Source organism: Xiphophorus hellerii, chromosome 20, assembly GCF_003331165.1.
Source record: "Xiphophorus hellerii strain 12219 chromosome 20, Xiphophorus_hellerii-4.1, whole genome shotgun sequence".
NCBI lineage: Eukaryota > Metazoa > Chordata > Actinopteri > Cyprinodontiformes > Poeciliidae > Xiphophorus > Xiphophorus hellerii.
In genome coordinates, this window is record NC_045691.1 from 3,369,881 (window position 1) to 3,386,439 (window position 16,559).

General features: G+C 47.3%; 1 protein-coding gene across 1 annotated transcript in view; it reads left to right on the plus strand.

Moving 5' to 3' along the window:
- Window positions 1–243: 243 nt before the first annotated feature.
- dag1 (dystroglycan 1) overlaps window positions 244–16,559 on the plus strand; it is a 32,734-nt gene continuing 16,418 nt past the window's right edge. The window contains exon 1 of the mRNA XM_032549003.1: window positions 244–357. The gene's annotated coding sequence lies outside the window, so the exon portion shown is untranslated. The remainder of the gene's footprint in view (window positions 358–16,559) is intronic.

The window sequence follows — 16,559 nt, forward strand, 5'->3', positions numbered from 1 at the left end:
CGGGGATCGAGACTCTGGCTGCCGTGGAGGCTGCTGAGCTCCGACATCGGCTGTCCTTCAGCTGGTTTCAGGAAAAACGCCGTTTTTCATGAGATTCCGGAACATTTAGCCGATCCCCTCCCTCTGGTTCCGGAGGAAGATTCTGCTGCTTTGTTCGCGTTCTGGTCCCGGTGCTGGTTCGGAGACCTCTGGATTGATTGAGGAGCTGCTGCTGCTAACTTTGGAGCAGCCTGTCAGGAGGAGGAGGAACCGAGGAGATCTGACACCGAGCACAGAGCCATATCTGTCCGCCGGAGCCGCACACGGAGCGCCGCCACCGCGGGGGACAGGAGGGCTTATCCGGGGAGGAATTTCACGGTCAGTCTCCCTTCCATCCTTCCTTCCTTCCTCGCTTCCTTGTTTTCTCCTTCTTTTTCTCAGCTGTTCTTCCTCCGCTGTCTGCGGGCAGCAGCGGCGGCTCCCGGAGCTGCTGCAGCCGCCAGACGGAGCCCGGAGTGCGGGCAGAGCGCCTGCTGAGCCCCGCGGCTCCGTGGATCCTCGCTCCGGCTTCGGTAGAGATTTTTTGTTTTTTGTTTTTGGAGGGGCTCTTGTCCGTGACATTATCCGGGCGGTCACGCGCTTCCACGCCGAACAGGTGCGTGATAGATGCGGGACGGACAGCGCCGCCCGGGCCTCTCGGGCTGTGATTTCCGGAGTTATTTTGGGCTCCTGAAGGCAGCAGACCCGGAGCTCCCGCAGCCTGCGGGGCTCGGTGACCTCACTGGTCCTCGCTCCATTCTCTGTCGGTCACGAACCCGGCGCGAGCGCTAACGGGCCGGTAAAGGGGGCGCGTGCGCGCACCGGGAGGGCGCGCGCCTCGTCCTGATTCCCCTCACGTTGGCTTTGCCATGGAGACGTTTGACAGCGAGGACACAGAGGGTCCACAAACCTCCGACAGTTTCCCTCCTGGGACACGACTCCTGCTGCCTTCAGAGACACCCGGACATGTGGAAGTCCAGCCGGGGGTTCCGTCCTGATGTGACCTAGGAGAACCTGAACGTGTCTTTGGCCGCTTTCTGGGCCTCTCGGTGTCCCAGGGAGGTTCTAGCTGCTGACCTTTGGGTTTGACCTCTTGACTGTCAGCTGAAAGTCTAAAGTCGGCTCCAACATGTCCTTTAGTCTCCTGAGGCTGAAGTAATGAAACGGGAGTCTTTTTTTCTGGATGGGCCCCATAAGGGCCCCATGAGGGCCGTTCCTCTGTCTGAGGAATAAAGGTCCGCTTTGCCTCTGTTGGGAGCCGAATCAATACTTTCTCAGTTCATCACAGTCGGTTCTGTTCTGGAGAGACACGGTGACGTAAATCACTGACCTGCTGCTCTGTGTGAGCGTGTGTGTGTGCAGTGTGTGTGCAGTGTGTGTGTGCAGTATATGTGTGTGTGCAGTGTGTGTGTGTGTGCAGTGTGTGTGTGCAGTATATGTGTGTGTGCAGTGTGTGTGTTCTCCCTCCAGAGGAAAGTGTGTGTTTTTCCTCGAGGCGATCCGGTTCATGGTTCTACCGACCCAGGAGTCGTTGCAGGATAATTTGGACCAGAGAATTTTAAAAGTTTGAAACTAGTGAATTATTTTCTCCAATAATATTGATAAATTCATTAATAATTAATAAACACTCCTGTAATAAAAATATTTAGTCTAATCCTGATTGGAGAACAGAAAATATTCCAGAACTTTAACTTTCCCGTTGTCCTGGTTTCCGTGGTGCTGGACCTGAAAACGAAGAACCTGGATCCGTTTGAACAGAACCAACAGAACAAACTGATGGTGCATTCAAGGACATCAGCAGTACCTGGAAATTTCAGTGATTTCTTTCTTCATCAGTTTTGTTTTTACGACCAATGAAGCCAAAATGTTTAATATGAGGCGAACTGGACTGATGGACCAGAACCGAAGGAAGTCCAGTTCTGGAGGTTAAAATCCTCTCAGTCTCTTTGTTCTGATGCTCTCGGTTGGTTCTGATCGTCAGTTTCGGACCGGTTCTGCTCTGGCTCGTGTTTCGGCTGTTTCTGGCCTCCAGACTGTTGGACCTGCTGGATTAGAAAACGCAACGTTTTGTTTCTGCAGCTTTTGGATCCAACTTAAGGATCCATCTTCCTCCAGGGAGGAGACGGGGGAAGCGGTCTAGTCAAAGCACGAAGACGGTTGAGTTTGATTTTTAATCAGCTGATCAAATGGGATTTAGTTTCTATTCAGGAAGAACCAGAAGGCTTCCAGAACCTCTGGGTGGTTCTGTCTGCTTTGATGGAGGAAGTGACATCATCACTGGATTTTAGATCCTGAGTGACGGTTTGGACCCGAACATGTTAATATGAAGCTGGTGGAACGAGCTCAGCATTAATCTACTCTGCTGAAACTCTGCCTGGTTCTGATTGGATCTCTGGTTCTGCTGCAGAGATCTGCTCCTCGTGTTCTGACCCGATGTTTTCAGCTCGCTGCGTGTTTTGTGTGTGTGTGTGTGTGTGTGTGTGGGTGTGTGTGTGTGTGTGTGAAACAGTCCCAGTACTGAGTGAAAAGCGCAGAGAGCTCAGATCTGAACCTGCAGCAGAACCTGGACTCCTCTCAGCTCCTTCCTCCTGGTTCCTCCTCCATCAGCTGATCCCTGATCTGTTCTCTATTGGTTCTGTTTCCTTCTCATCTGTTTTCTCCTCTGATGGATCGGATCAGAACATCCCGTCATATTCCTAAAACAAGTTGGATCACAGCTGATCATGAACCAGATCAGTTTTACTCAGTGGAGCAGATCTGGATCTGTGTAGAGCGGATCCTGGAGCGGGGATACGATCGGTTGATCCCAACAGAAGGAATCTTGCAGACAGGACGGGTTCTGGACGGATCCGAACTGAACGGGCTTAGTTCACTGGCACTTCACAATATATCACAAATTTGTCATTTTATCTCAATATGCAGAAAACTGCTTGGACGTCTGTAGATATTAGCTGCAGGAGACCGGATGTGTTAGTAGGGGTCAAAGGTCAATACCCTCAGCGAGTACCTGAGCACCCCCACCACACCTCTGTCTATTTTAATAGTTAAAACACCAAATATACCTTAACACGCAGAGTGGAAACTATGGAAACCCTTTGGGGTTCAGCCAATCAGCAGCAAGGAAATGAATGGTGCTCCCGACCAGCCAATAGCATGTCAGCTAGCGTAGCTCCGGGGTATTTCAGCTTCCCTAACTGCATATTCTTCAGAATATCTCAGATCGGGCTGCTGTAAATGATTATTTTAGTAATCTATCGATTATTCTGACAGTTAATCAAATAAATGTTGTCCTCTCTGCAGTCGCTACTTAAGCTACTAAAATAAATATACAAGACAAACTGCTAGCAAGAAACAATGCCGTTTAAGTCTGAAGTATGAAAAACTATTTTAAACTTTTTTTTAATGTCATTACTCTTATTCATCAGAAACTACATCCAGCATAATCCAGAACGTGTTTCCTTGTATCGGATTCTCTAACAGCCACAGATTAAGTGCTTTGCGACGGGAACGAACTGTTAGCTGTTAGCACGAATGAACGCGCTCGCTGCATGTAGTGGATGTTTCCTGCTGAGGTGTTGCATCATCGATGACGAGTTAATGTGAAACACCAACTCCATCTGCAGCACTCAGCTGCTCTCCTGTCCTGGTTTTTCTGAACTGATCCCACACTGTTGACACGTTTAGTCTCTTTCTTGGTGGCTCTTCTTTCTGTCGCTTGCCGGCTCCCTCCGTAGCTGCTAATAGCAGTTAGCATTCGTTAACAGCCCACTGGCAGGACCGCAACACAAACATCCGCCTGTAGTAAACCTTCATTCAATCAAACCTTGACGAATTTTAAAAGTCAAGGTCTCTGTTTTAGCCCTAATCTCTGATGTTCTTTGCAAAAACTAACAGATGAGTTTTCTGAAGCAGGCAGGTCTTTACAGTACCGATACTTTACTGTACCTGTAAAAGTATCGGTTCAGGAAGGAACCGATAAAATCTTCTGCTGAAACCATTTAGAAACTAAAACTCTGCAGATAAAACGTTTCAGTAAAACCATTTTCAGTGGTAGTAAAGGATATGTAGTAGGTAGTAAAGGTAGTTAACTTTACTACCTATCATCATGTTTCGCTCATTTCCTGCAGTCGTAGCAGAAACAGGAAGTCTGTTAGGACCTGGCAGCTCCTCCAGATTAAAACCGAATGAAAATGTTTGGTGATGCGTTCAGGCAGAGAAACCTGAAGTTCTCCTTGTGGGCCTGGCGGCGGACGGGTTGATGTTCGGGTCCGTTGTTCTGGGCGGTAATTAGTTCAGGGACATTAACTGCTGATCACTGGCTGCTTCTATTAGCGCTCTGCTGAGGCTGCTCAGCTTTCTGGACACCAAGCCAGACGGTTAGCTGGTCGGCCATGACGTCATTCCCTCCGCCTGCCGGGAACGGGAGACCCGGACCGATCCGGTCCCAGCAGGACGGGACTCTGGTTCTGCCAGGACCTGATGTCTGTTCTGTCGGCTGGTTAATCAGACAGTGGGATTTTCCTGGGATCTCCATGACAACAAAGCGGTAAACCGTCTCCAGGAGTCGCCATGATGTCCGGCTGAGACGCGTCCGCCTGCTCCGGTTGCCGTGGAAACGGAGCCACATGTGGAGGAGCGTTGCTCGGTCCGCTGTGAAGGAATCCAGCTCCAGCATTAACCCCAAGCAGAGAGGAGGGGGTGCAGCCTAGGAGACCTGCCTGCAATGCCACACTGGTGCTCAGGTCCAGAACCAGAACCTCCAGGTTGGTGAAGAATATACCCCAAGATCATAAAACCAGGTTTAAATTTATGGCAGGGAAAATAAATCAAAGCCCATTCTGTAGATGTTTGTAGGCTTGTTTCATTGGACGGTCCGGTTCTGCATGGACCGATTCTCCAAAACGTCTCGATGATCCACAAACAGGATCTCACGCATTTCCTCAAAATGTTAAAGATGAATGTGTTCTCAGGATGTGGAGCAGAAAAATAGTTTCCAACGAATCTGCAGAAAACTCAGAGCAGAACTTCTGTCAGTGTGCAGCCATTTTAAAATAACACTGTGTGTGTGGGGGGTGTGTGTGTGTGGGGTGTGTGTGTGTGTGTTGACTTGGACAAACTGGGAGCCACTAAAGCTTAGATGGGAAACAAACACAGCCGGCCGAGGAAATGAGAGCTGAGAGGAGCCGACTTGTTAAATCTGACAGTCAAACAACAGTCGACCCACTTCACACCCGCCCTGTGTGGGTGTGTGTGGGTGTGCGTGTGGGTGTGTGTGTGTGTGTGTGCGTGTGTGGGCGTGTGTGTTGACCCAAACAGGAGGGAAGCCTCAGGTTGCACAAACGCTGCAGGTGTGAACGAGTCAGCAGCTTTTTAAAATAGCAGCAGTCTGACTGATCCAGGATCGGCGCTGCTGCAGAGCTCAATATTCCCACTGTCCCTGAACGTCCCTCACCCTCAGCAGAAAAACTGGTCAGATTCAAACCACATCCCAGTTTATAGTGATGGTTTCAACTGCTGCCGTAAAATTATTATTGGCATTTAAAACATGAAGCTTTTCTCCGTTGACGCGTTGAATTCACTGAAATGTTTCCTGGTTGTTTAAAGCAGCGTTAAAAGTTTTAGAAGGTCAAAAGGAGAAAAAGTTAAAAAAAACAAATCAGAGAAACAGCTTTTCCTAGAAATCCCTGAGTACTGATTTTTAAAAAAAAGTTTTATACGTTCATAATCATGATCAGTTATTGATTAATGAGTTGATGATTTTGTCTGGAAGCAGCATTGATCAGTCATCGTTCCATAACTTGATCTAAATATTTTATCAGAGAGAAATTTCTTCAGTTGGTCACAAATAAACATTAAAATCCTTCTGATGGTTAAACATCTGATGCTGCTTCCTAAAAACATGGGAAAATGTATTATATTTAATGATCAGATCTATATCTAATGATCAGATCGATGTCTAATGATCAGATCGATATCTAATGATCAGATCGATGTCTAATGATCAGATCTATATCTAATGATCAGATCGATATCTAATGATCAGATCGATATCTAATGATCAGATCGATGTCTAATGATCAGATCGATATCTAATGATCAGATCGATGTCTAATGATCAGATCTATATCTAATGATCAGATCGATATCTAATGATCAGATCTATATCTAATGATCAGATCGATATCTAATGATCAGATCAGCTCCACACAGACGTGGTTTAGAGCCTGAACGTTTGTCATGTTGAAGGATTTCAGCTGCAGGTTTATTGTTTGCTACAAACTAAAGAACGCCGATACTGACTATTAGGCAACATAATATGTTTAAGAAAGAAATTAATTTTTTAAAATTTGTATTTCAAATATTGCATAAAAAAAACGAGTGGTGAATGAAAAAATCTTCAGAATTTCACGTTTTTATTATCTGAGTAATTGTCAATAATCAATGGGATAATATATTACTGAAATAGTCGTTTGTCGCTGATATGAATTTTAATATCAGCCCATATTCTATATTATGTTGTAATTATCAAAATTTCCACTGACAAAATGACCATAAATGTTTTCTGTTTCCTGTAAACACCCACAATCCTTTGCTGCATCACCATCATGCAAGTAAAGATGAGTTATTAATATGAACAGTTTGCTGCTGGAACATCTGGATTCTGCAATCGTTAAGATGCTTCAGGTGATTTTCTCTCCTGGTCGTTTCAGTCTCTCGTTGTTCCAACGTCCAGCGGAGCGAACGTTCTCTGAAACAAACACATTCAGTTCTCCAGAAACTCCCGGCTCTGGTTGAAAAGCCGATAAAGCTCCAGGAAGTAAAAACTCATGAAAGCTGCGCTCCAATTGCGTTTGCAGATTTGTGAGGCGGATCAGCATGTCATGTATTCATCCCGTTATTCACTCTCAACCCATCCATTTACACGTTCATCAGCACGTTTATTCCCCTCCCGTTCAGCCGTCAGTCCTGTAGCAGCAGGCAGAGACGAGCCGGAGCCGAATCCCGGACCTGGGATGTGTGAATGTGACGAGTTGATTTATTGGGCAGGAGGCTGCTGGGAGAAGACGGGGTTAATAGAAAGTGAGAGAGCGAGGATGGAGGAGGAAACAAGGGCTTGATGGATGCAGCAGGAGGGAGCGTCCGCTCAGGGCGACCCCAGAGGACGGGGTGGAGGGCGTTTACATGCAGCACGGGCGATAAGGCGAACAGATGGCACGCCCAGATCCCCGCTGCTAGCAACACAACGGCTTCAAAGAGCCGCCAGAGATCCTGATCTCTGCAGTTTCCAGTTCAACGCCCAGGAAATGAGTCTGCAGTTAGAGCCTGGAACACCGAGACGGAGCAGCAGGGAGCTGACAAACGGCGGCCATGTTGGTTCAAGACGAAGCAGCAGGGAGCTGACAAACGGCGGCCATGTTGGTTCAAGATGGAGCAGCAGGGAGTTGACAAACGGCGGCCATGTTGGTTCAAGACGAAGCAGCAGGGAGCTGACAAACGGCGGCCATGTTGGTTCAAGACGGAGCAGCAGGAAACTGACAACGGCAGCCATGTTGGTTCAAGACGGAGCAGCAGGGAGCTGACAAACGGCGGCCATGTTGGTTCAAGACGAAGCAGCAGGGAGCTGCCAAACGGCGGCCATGTTGGTTCAAGACAGAGCAGCAGGAAACTGACAACGGCGGCCATGTTGGTTCAAGACGGAGCAGCAGGAAACTGACAACGGCGGCCATGTTGGTTCAAGACGGAGCAGCAGGAAACTGACAACGGCGGCCATGTTGGTTCAAGATGGAGCAGCAGGGAGCTGACAAACGGCGGCCATGTTGAATGAATATTGAGCAATATTTGGTGTTTGAAATATTAAAAATAGCAGTTAGGGCTGCACTAACGATTTATTCTGGCAATTAATTGATTAATTGGATAATAAATTGCTTGTTAGATTTGGACAGATTATTTCTAATTCTATAAGTTCATGATTAACATATTTTTGAAACGCTCTGTGGATCTGACTTCATTAATAAATGGCTGACTGAAGTCAGGAACACAGTTACTGTCCTCAGGTCAGAGGTCAGATCGGGAAGATTTACCTACCAACCGGGTCTAAAAAAATTCTGACCAGCCGGGTTCTGGATGTAACCGTCCCAGTCTGGATGGAGTAACAGGAACGATCCAGAGAAACTGTGTGTATGTGTGTGTGTGTGTGTGTGTGTGTGTGTGTGTGTGTGTGTGTGTAACACAGCAGATCTCTGCTGAAGGTGTGTCTGCATCTGATTGGTTGGTTCTGCTCTGATATTTCTCGCTGCGCTCAGAGAGGCGGGCAGGTGAGATGAGAATTGATGACCTGCATCAGCAGGGAGGATGGGAAGAGATGCCCATCACACACACACACACACACCCACCCACACACACACACACACCCACACCCATCCGTTGGGAGACACAGCGTTCCAGAGTTGGATGCATCTCGGGGTTTCTGGCAGCGTTCTGACAGCGGACCCAGATCGGACCGGTTTGTCCTGACTGGTCAATTTATTCGTATCATATCGGATATTGATTATTGATTTGTGATCTCTGCATGTCAGTAGAGGACAGAAATATCCCTTTTGGTTCTACAACAATCATTAATTATTTTTCGCTGTTGATTTGTTTTGAGTTGATTTTTAAAAATGGGCCAAAACGCATTAATTAACATAATTAACATTTCCATGTAATTACATGAAATTAAAACCAAATGGATCCTTTCCTCTCTGGTCCTGTTAGCTGGTTGATGCATATCATGTTTAATAATATTTTAAGAAATCAGGATTTTGCAGCATTCTGAGTGAGATAAGATGAATGTTAGGAGGATGATAGTTGTGAGTGAGACGTTGTGCGGATGAATCTGTACCAGTGAGTCAAAGTTGTGGTTCTAAAACGGGACGGCCGGTTGGAGGATCCCACCCACACCTCCTCTGTCTGAATGAGTCACAGAGTAAAAATAAACGCTGAGCCGAACCCGAACCTGAACCCGAACCCGGTCCGCCGTGCAGATGATGTGAAATGAAACGCTTTGCACCCAAACGCGTTTGACCTCTGAGGATATTTCTGTCTGACGTGGAGCGCGGAGCCGCTGCAGACCGGTTGGAGCCAAAACCGCTGAGCTGTCGCCATGGAAACCAATATTTACAACATCAGCGCCTCACAGGACCGCTACGTTTAGGGCAGTCGCTGTCCCTGTACGAAGCGACTGCGACTCGTATCCGATGTTTTCACCGCCGTCTGAACGAAACCATTCCCATGTTTTTACTCACCAAGATGTGAAATCTGACAAACTTCCAGGTGTGGAAAATCTGGACATGAACAATGTCTGAAAATCATAGAAACAAAAATAGAATCACTATGAAGATCCCAGTTCAAGTTTTCAACAGGAAGGCGAAAACATAAAAACAGCAGCCGCTGTGAGACCTGAACAGTTACAAGTCAAACTGGGAGTGTGTGTGTGTGTGTGTGTGTTGTTGCCCAGCTGTCACTTTCAGTCAGCAGCAGCTGGAAGCAGCTGTCGCTCACACACATCCAAACACACGTGACCTGCTGCTGCCAGCTGTCAGGGTCCATCATGTCCGAGCTGGTGGTCCGGTTTGACCACACACACACACACACACACACACACACACACACACGCTGAGCTGCTGCTCGTGCTTCTTGTTCCTGTTCCAGAATAATAAAAACTAATCCAGGAACCTTTAAATCTCTGTTTGCTGCCTTTAATTCTCCTAAAGCTCTTCAGGCTGAATCAGTTTAAATATGAACCACGGTTCGTTTAGCGGTTCTGATTCTGGTTCTGGTTCTTAATTCCAGCCCCGGTTCTGTGTGGTCCGGCCGTGTTCACATCGGACCTGGTTTTCACTCTGACTGTATTTGTTTTCCCAGCTGATGAATATTCATGACGTCTGTCCAGTTAAACTCGTTTTAATTCCTCTTTTCTTTATTCTCGTTTTCGGAACCAACCCATGATCAGGTTCTGTCCAAACTAAAACTCTTAAAGCTTTTTCCTCCCTGAACGGCAGACATGTCAAACATTTTCATAACTTTACTTTCATTGCTTTGTGGTCACGTTGCCATGGTTACGCCTGGGATGGCTGCAGGAAGGCTTTAGGAGGAACAAGATCAGATTCAGAAAACTAAACATCTTTTCACATGACAAACAGAAAGTTAGAGTAAGATTTTAATTTAGAATAATCTGATACTCATATCAGATTGCACGCTGTCGTTACTTATTAAAGATGAAGCTGTGATTAAAAACACCAGACAGACAAATATTTAAATTAAAGCGGGAGGAACGATCTACTCTTCTAGTTTCCCCCGACAATAAAAACTTTCTGTTGGTTTTAAACCAAATGCTTCAGTCATTCAGTTGCATATATTAGTAATGATTCTCCTTTTAGTTTTTACTTTAAGAAATCTTTTTATCAAACATCCAGCAGCAGCAGGTAGGGGAGGGGCAGCAGATTCTCAGGCTGTTTCCCTCCTGATGGTCCGGTCTACCCGGTTCTACTGGAACCAGAACTCCATCACCTGCTCCCCCTCCAGCTTCTGTGGTTCTCTGAGTCAAACCAACCTGTTCCCCTCCTGGCCTGTGGGGGCGCTGCACCAAGAACCACTGAAGGAAACGACACAAAAACCTCTGAAGACACTGAGAGCAACTTCCTTCTTCACCAGATGGAAACAAGATGGAGGCGTCAGATTTTAGTGTTGGAGGATTTCTCTTTAGTCTTTGGCTGAAGACCAGGAGCCATTTCTGCTGCTAGCGCTAGGCTAGCATGTTAGCTTTGGCTGTATTTACCCAGAATGCCCTGCGCTGTAGCCCACTTCCTGCTTTTGGAGCGGCCTCTGGTCCTCTTGGTGTTCACATTCAAACCGAACCAGAGTTCAGTTCAACCAAACCCAGACCGAGGTTTGGAGGATCCGAGGTCAAAGGTCGATTAACGTTCACACCTCACCAACCGAACCGGAGTTTCTAGACAGACGGACTGGAGTCGGGTCAAAGCGGACTGAACTGGGCTGGTGTGAATGTTGCTGCTTCACTGTTTCATCCAGAGTGAGAAGTTTTATAGGAACTTTAGCCTCCAGGATTTCCCAGCAGCCTCCAGGTGAGCCCATGCCTGCAGACCCGTTGACTCGCTGTTTGGTTCTTGTTTTGGAGGCTCAGTAAAGTGTCAGATGAGCTGTTTGGACTTTCTGCTGTCGGCTGATCTCTGCAGATGAAGCTCAGAATGTAATCAGAGGTTCTTCAGCAGTAATTATGTCTCGGCCCTCCCGGTGGGACGCCTTCATGTTTCATTTCTGCAGCAGTTGCATCGTTATAATAAAAAGATTCTCAACATTTCCCCTCATGAGCCGTTAGCATCCTCTCTGTCACACACACACATCCACACACACACACACACACACACACACCCTGAAAAGCTCTGATCAAAGTGGACGCATGTTTGCCTGCGTTTTCAGCAGAACCATAATTCCCATGATTCCCTCCTGCTGCTTTCCTTCTTGCGGCTGTTTATTTGTTTTGGGCCTCGCCTCAAATTAAATTCTCATTTAGGAGAAGCTGCTGAGCCTGGGGGGGCCGAGGGGCCCGGGGCTCCTGAGTCCATCCCGACAATGTTTTCAGGCCGCTGGATGCCGGGGCGCCCCGACCTTGGTGAAGGTCAGGTTAGGGCTGGCCCGATGTCCCGGTTACTGCCGGTTCAGTCCGGATGTCTGGCGCTCGGTGGGGCCTGTTTTCCACTCAGGATGATTCCACAGATGGAGATCTTGTTTGTGGAGATGAGGCGTTCCAGGGCTGCAGGTCGTCTGCTTGTGGAACTCCGGAGCTGTAATCCGTCCTGCTCCGTGTTTATGGAAGCCGGGAGGTCGGAGGTCGCCGCTCCGCCTCCGTTCTGCGTCCTGCCACCGATCCGACGGCGGCTGTTTCAGGACGCCGTGCCGCTTCCCGCTGGGTTTCGTGTTTTCGTCGAGGCGTGACCCGACAGAGCTTCACCTCTGGAGTTCCTGCTGTCCCGACGTTCCTGAACTCGCCCTGCTTCCAGCTGGCTGCCGAGGAGTGGCCGGAAACGTCCGCCTGCAGATGTTCCGGTCAGCTGGATCTGCAGATGTTGTTTCTGAAGGTTCTGTTTAAGTGACTCCCGCCGCTCGGATCAGAACTCATCTGAGCTCCAGATCCCATAAAGTTTCTAGTTTCCATCTGAAACCTGTGAGGAAGTTGGATGCTTTTGATGGAAAACCATTTTCAGTTCAGTTTTCTCACCCAGTTTCTTCTCCAAACTTCCTCCAAATACGTCTGGAGAGTCCAACAGTCCGGATCGGGACCCGGCCCGACAGCGGTTCTGGACTCTGATCATGGATGTCTCTGCAGTGGATGTTGCTCCACTAATGCTGCCTTCACTAACAGGCCCACAGCATGATGCAGCCTCCTCTGTCCTGTTCACGCTCTCCTGAATTATCAGTTATTTCTGATTATGGAAAATCGTCTCTATGATCAGATTGTAATTTTCAGTTGATGATAAATTCTCAATCAATAACATCAATATAATAAAAAATGAGTTTCAGTTTTGGAGCAATCACTGTGTTGGTGATTCAGGAATCATTTCTATAAATATTGATCTCGTCTCTCAGCCTGAGGAGTTTTCTCTCTCTCTCTGAGTTTCAGTCTTTGGTCATCCTTTAGATCCTAATCGCCTCTTTTCATGCATCTCCGTGTTTTGTCCTGTAAAGTCCAGTAAATCCTGGGTTCCTCCATGTTTGACCTACTTTGCTGCAGGAACGGCTCTGACTCATTGCTGCTTTCATCTGGAACCTGGTTTGAATGCTCTGCAGTAATCCTGTCTTTAGGTTCTGGAAACGCGGCCGGCTGCTGAAACAAAGCCCAGTTGGAGTTCCTCCTGCGCTCAACATTCTTTTTAATTCATTGGAAGAGTTTCAGTGTTGGCACCGCGCTGGCTCCGCCTGCCACCTTATGTTCACACATATGGCCCGGCGTAGCGGCAGCTAGCGGCGGCTCGGCCTTGGACTAGACGGTGGATTTGCTCGGTGATTGATTGCTTTTCTGGCGACGGATCATTCTGCGGCTCGCCGTCCCGTTCCAACTGCAGCCGAGCTAATTACAGGAGTAATTAAGAGCGGGAGCGCAGATTAATCTGAATTCAGTTGAAGGATTTTTGGAGGCAGCGCAGACTGTTCGCTCAGAGGTCACAGCTCTGAAAATTCCTCCATAAGAAGCCGATAACAAGGTCGGAACCGGCACAAAGACTCGGAACAATCCGGACTTCTTCCCTCCATCCGCAGGAGTAATCTGTTTACCCTGAACACCGCCAGCGTGTCTAATCTGAGTGCTAAACACCTAAATCTCATTGTAAAGGTAAACGCTGTAATCCTGCTTCCCTCCAGAGGAAACGCGTCGCTCTCTGCTGGCGGCCAGCAGTCCATTAATAGAGGCGTCGGCTGCGACTGCGGCGAGGACCGGCCCGGTTCTGATGTCCGCCAGACGTCTCTCCATCTGATCGGCCCCCATGTGGGGACGCTGTCACTATAATTGTCCCCTGGGTTTTTTTTGCTGCGTTTCATTGGCTGCTGGGGGAAATTCCAGCTGCAGATTCCGGTTCAGGTTCAGACAGGAACTTTCGCACCTTCTGGATCCAGTTTGTCTGAAACGGGCTCAGCTGGGGCCCGCAAGCCAGCCGCTCATGTCTGAGACGCGCTGACGTCTGTTTTCTTCTTTGTTGGTTTATTTTAAGGAGGATCAGAAGCAGAAGCTCCTGCCGGGATTAAAACTTTCTTCCAGGTTAAGTTCTGACATGCTGAGCCGTTTCGGGTTTTCTGAAGGAGTAACTAAAGCCCAGATCACCTTCTAAATGACTCCTTAAGGGTTCAGTCATTATGACTGTGCAGACTTTCGCTTGTTTGTGTGAATTTGTTTTGTTCTGCAGTATTTTTAATATCTTTGTGGTTTTTACTGTACAGAACGATGATCTGAATTCTGTTCTCAGATGTTGATCTTTGCGAGTTTCGGTCTCGTTGCTCCAGTATTTCTCCACCATGTGACAGTGAAGGATCTTTCTGTTCTTCTTTCAGTGCGGACACAGAGCCAATCGCTGCCAGAACGATTATGGATTATATGAGATTAGTATTGATTATATGTGAGATTAACGAGAAATGTTCTTTAACAAACATATTCCCTCACATCAGTCTCTCAGCTGAACCTTTAAAAACGTGATAATCATTCAGCCTTTATGGTTCAGATTTTTGAGTTTGGATTTGAAGACGTGCGAACCGATCAGCGGTGAAACTTTTCTACTTCACGGTTTCGTTGGAGCAGTTTCTCTGACAACATGTTGGTACAGGAGAACCTGCGTTGCAGAACCTCCCTCCAAATGGACCACTTTGGGTGAAATGAAGCCTGGCAGCCCGCCAGGCGTCTGGGGGAAACCCTGGAGCGGACCACTGGACCTCATGGAACGGACCTGAACCTTTTGGCCTTACAGGAACTCTGCTGTGTTTTAGCCTTTAGGACAGAACATGTCTGTGGTTCTGCCAGACTGGGTTAGTTCCTCTAAGCTCACATCCAGACGGTGAGTCTGGTTTGTGGACAGAGAGGTTCTGCTTCTGGGTTGATGTTGGTTCTGTTTGGACTCCAGGTTTCCACCTGTAGGATCCTCCGGGTCGGACTGGGCGATCCATCAGGTTTCTCTGTTTGGGCTTTCATGCTGCGGCCTGGTTTAAACATCGAGGATCTGATTATTTCTGTTTTATCAGAGAGCGGAGACATCAGCCGCTCGTCCTTCACCTGAAACGCTTTTCATGAGCAGATCTGCAGAACGTTCTCTCAGGTTCGGTCCAGTTCCGGTTCAGTTCCGGTCCAGTTCCGGTTCGGTCCAGTTATTGTACCTGTGTTCAGATAAATGTTTTTGATTATTCCGTCTGGATCAGCAGAACCTGAACGGCTCCCTAACTTCGGCTGCTGGATGTAAACTTTCCTCTGGATTTCTAAACCCGAGTTGTTACGTTTGGGTCGTTCAGCGGAGCGGCGCCGGGCATTCTGGGAGCCGGAGCGGCTCCTGACCCCGATGGCACCTGGACAGACTTCAGGCTGTTTCTGTGTTTGTGACAGAAGCGGTGAATAATCCGGGTCACATGGCAGTAATTGTTATTTGGGTCGATGTTGTGTGACTGTTGGTATGCGGAGACGCAGTCTGAGTCGCGCTTTGATGCGGCGCCAGGCAGCAGCTGCCCTGTCATTCACACCAAATAGGAAATGCATCTGCAGCTTTCTATCTTTAGATCCACTCAGCAGTTTTCACATAGTGTTCTGAACCCGACCCACTCCCTCTGGCCCAGTCCAAGCACCGCTCGCCAGCAGAGACCCTGACCGGCTGCATCACAGTTGGCTTTTTAAAAATAGAGCAGAGCCTCTTTCACATTAAACTCACAAACCCGACACATACAATAACTCCTTAAAGGTCGAGTCAGAGTGACCCAGCAGAACCGGCAGGTTCTGGTTAAAACCCGGTCGGTTCAGAAGTTTGTCTTTGCTGGAGCTGCTGCAGTGAGGAAACTTCCTGGACTACAGGACTAAATTATACTCAGTTAATCTGTGGCTATTAATACGTAAAAGTTTCTGATTTTATTTGATCGTTTCTGATTTTGTTTGATCGTTTCTGATTTTGTTTGATCGTTTCTGATTTTATTTGATCGTTTCTGTTTTTATTTGATCGTTTCTGATTTTATTTGATCGTTTCTGATTTTATTTGATCGTTTCTGATTTTATTTGATCGTTTCTGTTTTTATTTGATCGTTTCTGATTTTATTTGATCGTTTCTGATTTTATTTGATCGTTTCTGATTTTATTTGATCGTTTCTGATTTTATTTGATCGTTTCTGATTTTATTTGATCGTTTCTGTTCTCTCTGTTGGGACGTTCAGCTGCGTTTATAGAACCATTCACAGCAGGGTTGCTGTGGTTCATCAGCAGCCCATGGGTCCGACTCTTCTGCTGCTCAGACCTGGAGCTGAACCTCCTGACCGACCAAACGTGCCCACCCTGACCTGCATCCATACCTCAGAACCGCTCCAGAACCAATTCAGAACCGCCTCATCTGGCTGTAATCAAATAGTTGCTACAGCAGCAGCAGCACCTGTTGCCACATATTAGCTTTTATCACCTGGCAGCACAAAGCTGAACCCATGATGCCTCTTAGCATCTGTTAGCGGCTAAAGTTTTATCAGATGTCGTTGAGGCTCGATGTGTTCTGTTGCTACTTATTTTATTTTATAAAATTTGCTAAACATTTTCAGCATTTTGTGGTATTTATTGTGACAATAACAAAACTTTATGAGCCTCATAATCACACGGCTGCAGATATAAACCAAACAAAAAGGCTGAATCATTTTCTCTCATGTACTAAAGCTTGATGGTGCTGGAAAAGCACAGCTCAGTTTTTGGTCACATCTGAGTTTATGGTGAAAAGAAATCATAAATCTGACCTGCATTATTTTTTATGGTAACAGGAAATGAC